Below are 12,113 nucleotides of genomic sequence, written 5' to 3'. Positions count from 1 at the left end.
CTCTGTTGCTGCTCTTCTCTTGCAATAATTGATGCGTTTTCCAGGCATATGTGGTGCTTAGTCTTCGAGGAGTGTTCTGCCAAGGCTGAGGTACGAGATCTTCCATTCCTGATGTCAGCGCCATGTTCCTTGAGTCTTGTCTGGAGGGAGCGACATGTTTCGCCTATGTAGCTTTTTCCACAGGAACAGTCTATTTTATAGACTCCTTTAAGTTGCTGCTTGTCAATATCATCTTTAACAGACTTCAAACTTTGCCTGATAGTACCAGGAGCTGAGAATTGTGTTATAATGTTTTTCTTTCTTAGGATTTTAGCGATTTTGTCTGTAACCCCATGGATATAAGGTAGAAAAACCTTGCCACATTGAGGTTGGTCCTGATCCTTAGGTTTGGGAGATGACAACTTCCTTTCAGCTTTCTCCATGGCTTTTTTAATCTCATGATCTTTGTAGCCAATATTCTTAAAAGTTAAAACTAAATGCCTCTTTTCTTCGTTAATATGCTCTGAGTCAGAAATTCGAAGGGCTCTAATGGCAAGAGTATTCAGAACACCAAACTTTTGGGCTGGGTGATGGTGGGAATCCGCATGGAGGTAACTTTCTGTGTGGGTAGACTTCCTGAAAACCTTATGGCCCAAAGAGCCATCCTCTTTTCTGATGATTAGAATGTCCAAGAATGGGATGCTCATGTTTTCTTCAAGCTCCATTGTGAATTTTATTTCAGGAGAGATGGAATTTAGGTGAGTGAAAACTTGTCAAGTTCTGCTTTACCATGTGTCCATTTTATATTGGTGTCATCGACAAAACGCTTCCACCAGGCTGGCTTTAAAGGATATGATTCCAGGGCCTTCTTCTCAAAATATTCCATGTATAGGTTGGCCACGATTGGCGAGAGGGGTGATCCCATTGCTACACCGGATGTCTGCTCATAAAATGACCCTTGGAAGGTGAACACCGTTGACCTTAAGCAAACTTCAGCCAGCTTTGCAGTCTCTGGATCAGTAACATCTTTTATAACCTGAATGGCCTCATCAAGAGGAATCTTCGTGAATAAGGAAACCACGTCAAAGCTTACAAGGATGTCATCACTTTCCATCCTTTCATTTTTAATAAGATTCACAAAGTCCTGGGAGTCTTTGATGAAGGAATCAGTATTTCCGACCAGGGGTTTTAGAATTTTAGCAACGTATTTAGCAAGCTCATAGGTTGGGGAGCCAATAGTATTAACTATCGGTCTAAGGGGGACCCCTTCCTTATGGATCTTGGGTAATCCATAGATTCTAGGGATGGTTTCACAAGAGGGGGTTAATCTCTTCTTTAATTTTTCGTCAAGGTTGGAATCTGAGATTATCTTTTTTACATCCTTCATGATTTTGGGCATGGGATTACTGCTTAGCTTCTTATAACTGCCACAACTTAGGTGATCATTCATTTTCTGTACATAGTCTTCTTTATCCAAGATGACCGCTACTCCACCTTTATCTGCTTTAAGAACTACTACCTTGTCATTATTTCGCAAGGACTTGAAAGCTCTTTGTTCTTCCTTACTCAAGTTGCTTTTGGGAGTTTTGGCTTTTCTCATGATGAGAGAAAACTCTTGCCTTAATGTTTCTTTGTCTTCCAGAGGGAGGTTGCTGATCCCATCTTCTATGCTACAAATCATCTTTTCAATGGGGAGGCTTTTAGGGGCCATTGCAAACCCCATACCTTTGCTGAGAACATTAATGGCTACTGGGTCTAATTCCTGGGAAGTTAGGTTAACTACTTTTCCTTTTGATATGGACTCACATGAGTCTTCTGAAGACCTACTTTTTTCTTTTTGGAAACTCATGTCTAACTCTTGATTGCTAATGACTCCCGTGCTATCTTTGTAGTTCACTGAATCCTGATTGCTTCTGTTATCTAGAGTATTACTTTTGCATTTATCATCAACCCAAACCTCCTTGTCACCCTTGCTAGGAGCATTACTTTTTACCCTTTCTTGATGGATAAAACTGTCCTTTTTAATGTTTAATCTATGAATTTTCGCACCACCATAGAAATTGTTGACTAGGTCATGAGCACATTCCCTAGAAACCTGCATTCTATCCATAGTATCCAAGCCAACTGCGCTGTAATTGTTTTCCTTCTTCTACGCCCTGACCAATGAGTTATCATTACCAGTGTAGTTGTTATTTTCTGGTTTGTGTAATTCTTCATTTATAATCACTTCTGCGCACTCATTATCACCAACACTATCATAGTTCGAATTCTCCTGAATGCCATCTCGGTGGCTGATAACACCGATTTCCAATGAATCTGCGCAGTTTCTAAGGGAGCTTGAATAATCTGCGCAGTTTCTACGGCTTTCAATGCTTGAAAAACCTGCGAAGTTTGACCTAATTGCGCAGTTTTTAAGGTTTTCAATGTTTGAACCACCTGCACAGTATCTCCCGCTTATGTCTTGTGAGGATGGAATAATACATGCGTAATTTCCAGGGTTTACGTCTTTTAAACTACCACCGCACTTATTACTGCTTTTTTCGTTGCTGGTTTTTTCAACAATTGGGGATTTTACAACACTGTTTTCCATCGTCAATGGATCTGCACCGAGTGACATGTCAAGATTTATACTGCTTGGGTATTCTTTAAGGTTTTCAATGTTAGAACCTCCTGCGCAGTATCTCCCGCTTATCTCTTGTGAGGATGGAATAATACATGCGTAATTTCCAGGGTTTACGTCTTTTAAACTACCACCGCACTTATTACTTTTGTCAACAATTGGGGATTTTACAACACTGTTTTCCATCGCTACACCGAGTGACATGTCAAGATTTATACTGCTTGCGTATTCTTTAGTGTTTAACTTGCTGGGCTTACATTTAACTGCGCAGTTTTCACTGTTATTAACCTTAACGCTGATGTTTTGTGCAGAATTAGTGGCGGGTTCCAGATTTGTGAATATCACCTGAGAATTTAGAAGCTTGGATAGCTTCTTGCGTTGCCTTTCCTGAGCAGTCTGACCCTCATTTTCTGCTTTCAGAGCAGTCCTGGCATCGATAATGGCCCAGAGATCTTTATCGATGCTGTTGGCTAGCTTAAGGTGGGATGAGAGGGCTAAACGTCCAAGATTTTCCAGGGAGGCTCTAACTCTTCTGATTTCTGACCGGATTAGAGAGAAGCTAAGATGAAGAAACGCCTTACTGTTGTATTTGTTATGCAGTTTATGTTTAACTTGTGCAAATGGAGGAATGAGATTGCTGTCCCGACAATTTTTAAGAAAATGTAGATCTGCAGCTCTTCTTGTTATCCTCACTCTAAAACTTTCGAGTAAAAGGATTTCACTCCAAGTATCCCCTCCGTACAGGGATAAGATTTTGGATTTAAGAGATCTGTGGTTTGTACTTTTCGAATCATTGACCGGAGAATCCACAGTATGAGTATTTTTGTACCAACGTTTCAAATCCCAAATGGGATCCATCATCAAGGTTTGAGAATGATGATAAAAGAAGAGCAGAATGGATAGAATAAATACTTAAGAGGAATTTTGTCATATTCCTTTTTCTTACAAGCCTATTCAAGTCCCAGTATATCTAGATCTCCGATGTCAAAGCTCTCCAGTTCCTCTTCCATGTGCTGTATTATTTCCTGCTCTGCCTCTGTATCATCTACAATCATGAGCTGCATCTGAGTGCTATCTACCTCCATACCTTGAGCAGTCCTTTTCTGCATGTTACTGGGAGAGGGCGTTTTGGTGTCCGCGGGTTGCTTAGAAGTGAGGGATTTCTTTGAGCTTGATGGAGCAGAATGGGCGGAAGTCTTAGGAATGGCTTCAGGTTGTTTCTGATTATCTAAAATATGAACCTTCGACTGGAGCAGGATTTCAAAGTTGTTGCTTGTTGAAGGCAAGGAGGTGCTAGTGACAGGTTTTTTGACTGAGGTAGAGGGCTTTTTATGGGTCCTTTTGCGATTTGGAACTTTTGTGAACCCATTCGAGTCAGATTTGTCAATTGAAGGGGTGGTCGTGGATTTCATATTGGAGGGACAGTCTCGGAATAAATGGGCCAGGGCGTGGCATTTTCGACAGCGGAATGGTACATGCCCGTAATCTATTATTTGTAACCATTCATAATCATCATGGTAGAGGCTTACCGCATCCATGAGAGCTTTGCTGAGGTGCATGTATACACAGATCCGCGCATAGGAGGTGTATCGCTTCAACTTTGTCTCCTGTGCCACTTTGATGAATTCGCCTAAACCATTCCCAATGTCTCGCAAAGAGTCTTTGTCCCAATACTCCAGAGGGAAAGAATAAAGGTGCAACCACACCGGGGCCTAGCTCAGATCTTCTTTGTCCGGGTTAAAGCGCTCGATCCATCCTCTTAGGTATAGCCCTATTGCGTTGAAGAAATATGGTCCTCCATCCAATACCCTATTTTGGTCCCCCAGACAATTGAAAATGATAGTAAAGGAGCCCTTAGGCCCTAACTACAGTGTTATGTGCCCTTTTGGCTTCCATTTGGCTGTGATCCAGTCGTGAAAAGCTTTCTTCATTGGCCAAAGGCCTATGAACTTTCCTATCAAAGCATGATCCCTCATAAACTAGATCTGAGTGTTGATGCGCTAACTTGGGAGCTCAATTTTGGGTCTGTCAACTACTACCGGCTTGCAGGTGTTTGACATCGCTTGTGGTTCTTCATTTGTGTTGTTATTCGTTGGCATATTTTCATTCTCTGTTGTTGTATCTTCTGGATGGTCCATCCTGACATTTTCAGTCTGTCGCAGTCCGTTTTCCGTATCAGCGGGGGGAGGCATCATGCCCTCCCCCTGAGGGGGTTCCATTGCCCGATAGTTGTTCCTTATTGTGCTGTAGCTGCCTTATGGACAAGGATAATTTTAGGGGTGAATGTTTGCCCTTTGGCGAAATTAAGGGGTTTTCAATTTTTAGTGGGCGAATATTTTGTATCATAGTACATTTTTACAAATCACCTCAAATAGCCCACCTTATTTTAAGGGACAGGGTAAAAAAGGTAAATTTAGCCCTTGAAATTAGGACTTACAACCTTCCATTCGCCCATTTTCAAGAATAGGTTTTATTTAAGTGAATCCATTCGCCCATTTTCAAGAATAGGTTTTATTTAAGTGAATCCTATGGGCCAAATACCATATTTATAAAAGAGGTATGGTAAATTAATAAAAATATAAATAAATGAGGTATGGTAAATAAATAAAACATTTTTTATATTTACTCCATAAGTCACCTTATATACATGTAAGGGTGTAATCAAATAAAAATATAAGTAAAGTGGAGGTATGGTAAATAAATAAAACGTCTTTTTATACTTACTCAAAAGGTATGGTAAATAAGTAAAAATATAAATAAATTAGACGTATCGTAAATAAATAAAACCTCTTTTTATATTTAGTCCATAATCCTCGTTCTATTTATGAAGGCTCAAGAAAGAGGTTTTATTTAAGTGAATCCTATGGGCCAAATACCATATTTGTAAAAGAGGTATGGTAAATTAATAAAAATATAAATAAACGAGAGGTATGGTAAACAAATAAAACATTTTTTTATATTTACTCCATAAGTCACCTTATATTTACGAACACTCAAAAAATGGGTTATATTTAGGTGAAACCTATGGCCAAAATACTATGGGACAAATACCATAGACTAGATTGTTATTAATACCATGCAAAAAACCATTATTAACCCTAATATTAGAATTAATAAAAATAAAAATGGCACATGGTATTGACCCATGGTATTCACCAAAATGGCACATGGTATTGACCCATGGTATTCACCTGGAATGTAGCCTATTTAAATGGGGGAATTAAACCAGAATGTAGCCTATCCTAAGATTCACTAGGACTTTACAAAGTTTTATTATTTAGTGAAAGACTCGCCAAGATCTTACAAGATTTTATAATTGAGTAAAATATTCGCCATGCCTGGTGAGAGATTCGCCAAAAAATTATATATACATATTATATTATTGATAAAATCGCCTTCCATTTTTCCTATATACCATGGAGATTCGCCCATTTATTATATTTATAAATTTAGGGGGGATTCTTAAAATTTTCCCTGCTTATGGATGAAGTTTAATGGCAGAACGATGCAGTCTGTGAAGTTCTGCCAGTTGCAGACCAGGGTTGAACCCTAAGCGCTCCGCTCCCCATTTTCATTCGAAGTGAAATGTCGTATTAAACATAGGTTTGATCTAAAGTGGTCATTGTATTAAATATAAAGTTTTTTCTTAAAATATTTTTGTCTCAAAATGATTTTGTCTTAAATATAAAGTTTTGTCTTAAACTAATTTTGTCTTAAAATAATTTTGTCTTAAATTGCTTTTGTCTTAAAATAATTTTGTCTTAAACTATTTTTGTCTTAAATATAAAGTTTTGTCTTTAAATTTTTGTCTCAAACTACTTTTGTCTTAAATATAAAGTTTTGTCTCAAAATATTTTCGTCTTAAATTATTTTTGTCTTAAATATAAAGTTTTGTCTTAAAATATTTTTGTCTCAAACTACTTTTGTCTTAAAATATTTTTGTCTTAAACTATTTGTCTTAAACATAAAGTTTTGTCTTAAAATATTTTTGTCTCAACCTATTTTTGTCTTAAAGTTTATATTTCAGACAAATCAATTGATATTAATTTTTAATATAAAATAACTAAAATAAAAAATGATTTTTTGAGAAAAAAGATTTCTTTTGTCTCAAAAAAATGTCTCAAAATTGCCCTTGGTAGTGCAAGAAGTTGGGGGAGGATTTTCATCCTCGTTGTCATCATCTAAAGAAGAAGTATTTTCAGAAGTAGAAGGGATAGAGAGAGGTGGCACATCCGCCGAACGAGGCTCGTAGGCAGATATATTTTCAGCAAACTTTACATCTCTCTAATGATAACATTTTTGGACTTAAGTGGAATAATTTTATATCCTTTGACATCTTCAAAATATCCAACAAAAATACATTTTTCACTCTTAGGTTCTAAAGCTTTATGTTTCTCATCTAGAATATGGGCCCATGCTTCACTTCCAAAAACTTTAGTGAGTTGTTTCATTGCTTCATTAGGGGTATCAAGTTCTACGATATGTAATCTAAGGTCTGGAGAAATAGACATGCCTAATCTTGCCTATTTTCCCATTTGGATGCTTTATCTTCATCTTTAGGTTTATATTCTTGGCTTGAGGCTATTCTGTAAAGACCTTTACTTCTATGTAAATCCACAATGTAGGACCACCATTGGAAGTAGTTGGTGCTGTCAAAAATAACTTGGCATGGACTTTTCATTATAGAAACTGAAGTTGTAGATGTTGAAACTAAGTGTTCCAATGGAAAGATCTCGAAAAATTAGGTCGATTAAAAAAAAACAACTCTAAAAGTGACTTCTAGATGAAGAAGTTATGACTTTTTGAAGAAAAGTTGTTGAAGATGCCAACGAAGTGCGTGAATGTGCGGAAGTGAATGATAATATTATATTTAAAACAAATCCCCCTCGCCGCTCCCTTCCAAATTTAATTTAATTAGCTCACTTTAAAAAAGATTTTATGTGACCCACTTTTATAAATAAGTGAAAGTCACTTTTACGATGGTACTTTATGAGCTACTCACTAAATTGTAACTTAAATAAAAGATAAAGAGACTAAGTGACTCACTTTTTATAATGGGTGAGAACACTTTTACATAAAGTAACTTTAAAACATAAGTTACATGTGTTTTTTGAAAGCGTAATTCAACAAAAAGAAAGACTTGAACCCAAGACCTCTATTCTCATAAAGTAACTTTGGACCAAGTGAGCTAGTTTAAAAGGTTAGTAACTTTTGGAAAAGAGGAAGGGGTTTTTTTTTTGTCACTAAAGCTTCGAGGTGCATGCTTACTTGAAAAAACTCTTTTTGCCCACAAAAAAAAACCACACAACCCAACACAAACATGCAAAAAAAACCAAACCTTATGGCTTGAAGTTAGCTTTCATCGGAAACTAAATGTTTTCCTCAATGTTTCTAATTTTCCAAGATCACACTAAGACGCTGAGGAAAAGAGCATATGCATGAGAAAAATCCTTCCTTTTTGTTTTTGATTTACCCAAATCGCACATAGTCACGGGGAAAAGAGCATACGCAGAAATGAAAGGTATAGATCCGATAATAAAAAGTAGAGAGTTAAATAAGTCAAAATAAACAGGGAGATGAATAACTAAAACTGCAAATAAGCATTGTATACCTTCAGATCTTAAAAATGACGTAGCTAGGGCTACTAGAAACCTTTTCATGTTAAACAAAAGGGGTTCCTCACTAGAACATATTCTCCTAACACAATAGAGCAGTCCTCTCAGCCTGAAAGTAGACAGAAACTATAGATCTAGGAAACGATAGTCGCATGCACTTGTAGCAGCTTCATATTTGGATCATCAACAGATGCGGCCCTCAAATAGCTCTGGTACCATGTAGGAATTTAGAGGGTAAGTTCCTCAAATAGAACACCAAAGGACATTGCTCACAAACAGATCACAGGTCAATACACCAGTATTATTGACGTGGTTAAAACCCTCAAAGAGGGAAAAAGTCCACGGCCTGAGCCAACGTGGCCACTTCAAGCAATTTATTAATAAAATAAAGAAAGTTTACATAAGCTTCTCTCATGAATGGTCACCCTACAAATGACCATTCATGCTCTTTAAATAGAGATCATGGACCAATCAGGTGTTAAGCCACGGATCAAGTGTCGGTAATACCGAGGAGAGATTGAACCATCAGATCACTTCATGTCTAGAACACATTGTGACTATTGGATTGTAAGTTATAAAAGTACATAGTAAAGAAACACACTTTACCTAACTCTACACTAAACCAAGTTATACTTAACTATTTCCTATGTGTCAGAATATCCTAACATCTCCACCTTGATTTCAATCTTATCAACCTTCTATTGGATACTCATAACATCCATGTGTAGGCCGTCCATAGTTTTCTGCATTAGTTCCTAGTCTTTACCAAGCCCAAATAATTGGGCATAAATGAACGCCATGTTTTCGTTCAATTCTTTGACAATTTCCTTAACCACTTGCTTGCAATATCCCTCCACCAGGCTCTCAACTCTTACATGCCCCGCACCATGGCCAGACCCCGAACTTTCAGGACCTCATCCTCCCCCACTGCCATTTCTCGCAGATGACATTTTTGCAACAAGATTCTTCTACGCAATGAAGGTCTTGTGGTTAATTGACCGAAGCCAGCTGAGGTATATAACGACTTGATCCATCCCAACATTCCTCCCGAGTCTATCTTTAATATGCAAAATAGTGCAGAGTCTTGTCAATTCCTATTCCTTCCATGTTTTCAGCGTCCAAAACTATAATCGAACAGCGATGGTTCCTTCATCCCCAATGGAATCAGTTATATTGTAAAGTCCAGCAAGAAAACGATTCATCATCACCCACTTGTCCACATACATGAATTACCATCCGATGGTGCCACAGTTGTGAATTAACTCACCACCTACTGACCTTATATCCAAGATACAGTGAAGGTACCTCATGGGACTATCCTTCTTAAATACCATTGCACTGAGATGCCTTGGAGAGTTGGCATCCTTAACTGATTCCTTAATGCTCTGACCACTAGTACCAGTATACAGCATCATCCAGAAGCCTTCAATCAGGGGATGTGACGTGATGTAATATGATGATTTATGCAAATCTGACTAATTCCTATTATGACTCTTGTGTTAGCCTAACTATCCGCTAGATGGTTGTTGGTGTGCAACACATGGAACAAGTGAACTTTCTCAAAAAAAATTAACATGTATGTGACCCTTACCATGATTAAGGAAGTTTCTTCTTCTAAGTGAGTGGCATTCTCGAGAATCTTAATACATTTTTGGATGATTAGCTTGGAATCACCCACTATATTCAAAGTTTTGAAACATTTATCCAAGCATATTTTCACTCTTTGCCAAAGTGCAAAAGCCTCTGCCTGATTGTTGGTTGTAACACCAAGTCCCCATGCGTATTTTACTTCTATATTTCTTCGAGGTTGATTATTACCCCTCCCGCTCCAGCCTCCTCGAATCTAAGGCTTTAATATTAGCCATAAGGTTTGATATTAATCATTTAGCTTTATAATCCCTTGGCTTTATAATATTAATCTAAAGGTTTATATTACTATAGTATAATATTAATTCTAATTCTAGGGTCTATAATATTAATCCTAGTGTTTAATATTAATTTCTTGATTTTATAATCCCTTGAGTTTATTAATCCCTTGGGTTTATAATAATAATTGCTCAAGTTTATAATATTTCCTTGAATTTATTAATCTCATCCTCATGTGTGTGTGTTTTATTGTTAATATACTCCAAGTAAATATATAAAAGATATTAACAGTTATATTAGTAAATGTATAATTATTATTGATGATAACACAGTGGTGAGAGATAAATTCATATTTTAAATAATATCTAAATATTGTTATTATGTTATATGTAAATTATATTACAACTTGAAATATAACTATTAATATATTAATTTTATGTACTAATGTAATATTATTAAAATATATTATAATATATGACCGTAGAGGTTTGGTCTTGTGGCCAGCGGACAATCTGCTAAGTCGTCCGTGCCATTGTGCAAGTCATGAGTTCGAGTCTTGTCTTAACCGAGGATCGTCCTTGCAGGCTGGGCGGTTCCTCCTAGAGGTTATAGTGGCAGCCGGTGGGATTCGACTCCGTGTAACGCGAGTACGATACCACGGCCGTTGCCAATTCCGCTAGTCACAAAAAAAATATTATAATATATATACTAACAAAATTTTATAATCTATTATTGAATTAAGACTTTTGTGATCCAAATCAAGTTTTTGAGACATGTTTTCGGTGATAATCACACCAAAATTCATTTGTTGATGCTTTTCGAACCAGCAAGTGTGGTTCATCGTCATGACAAGATGAAGACTCAGATCATGGTAGCAAGTTAACTAGAGAGACTCACCATTCAAACGGATAGAAAGAAACGACTACTTTTAACCAAAAGAAACAGCTATATTTGATTGAACTTTAGCTACAATTGAGTGGACCAAGAATTGGGAAAATTTTTATTAATTAATTAATTTGTTTATTAGATTTATTTATTTATTAATTTAAATATATAAATAACTAAATATAAATGCAATAAAAATTAATTAAAAATTTATATATATGTTAAATTATATATATATATATGTTAAATTATATATATATATATATATATATATATGTTTATAATTAAATATATATATATATATATATGTAAACTTGTTTATTATAAATTCATGTTTGATAAAAATTGTTTAATAAAAATTAATTAAAAACAAAAATATATATTAGTTAAATTTTATATATATATATATTTTATATATAAATATATATATATAAATGTATATAAATATATGTTTATCATTAACTAAATTTTTTTTAACTATCTTTATATGTAAACTTACTTATTATAAATACCATGTTTAATTAAATAAAAAACTAATTTGAAAATATATATTTGTTAAATTCTATATACCTAAACCTAATACATAATCATTAAATACCATGTTTAATTAAATAAAAACTAACTTGAATACATAATCATTAAATACCATGTTTAATTAAATAAAAACTAACTTGAAAATATATATTTGTTAAATTTTATATACCTAAACCTAATACATAATTATTATGAGAAACTATTCTCTTCTTATCAATTTAAAATATATATAAATTTATATTAATCCTACTATAGGAATATTATGAGGTAAATTAGAGTTAAAAATAAATCATAATAATAATATTAATAAAATAATAATGAATAAAAATTATAAATAACAAAAAAGGAAAAACAACAAATAAATAGAAAAGGGAACACAGAGGAAATTCAAACAATTCAAGAGACGAGGGAATGAAATCAAAATTGGAAAAGAAAACAGCGAAAAAAAGGAAAAACAAGGGGGTCTAAGAGGAAAGGGTAGGGATTCAAGAGTTGTTGATTTTCCATCAGTCATCCCTATTAAGATTACTCGGCCTCCTTTCAATTTCAATGGTCTCCCTTATTGTTGTTATATTTTATTATGTAATATATTATTATATTATATGAAATATACA

This window comes from Pinus tabuliformis, chromosome 9, assembly GCF_031772625.1.
Source record: "Pinus tabuliformis cultivar Carrire ecotype Pingquan chromosome 9, CPIR1, whole genome shotgun sequence".
Lineage (NCBI taxonomy): Eukaryota > Viridiplantae > Streptophyta > Pinopsida > Pinales > Pinaceae > Pinus > Pinus tabuliformis.
This window is presented reverse-complemented; position numbering follows the sequence as displayed.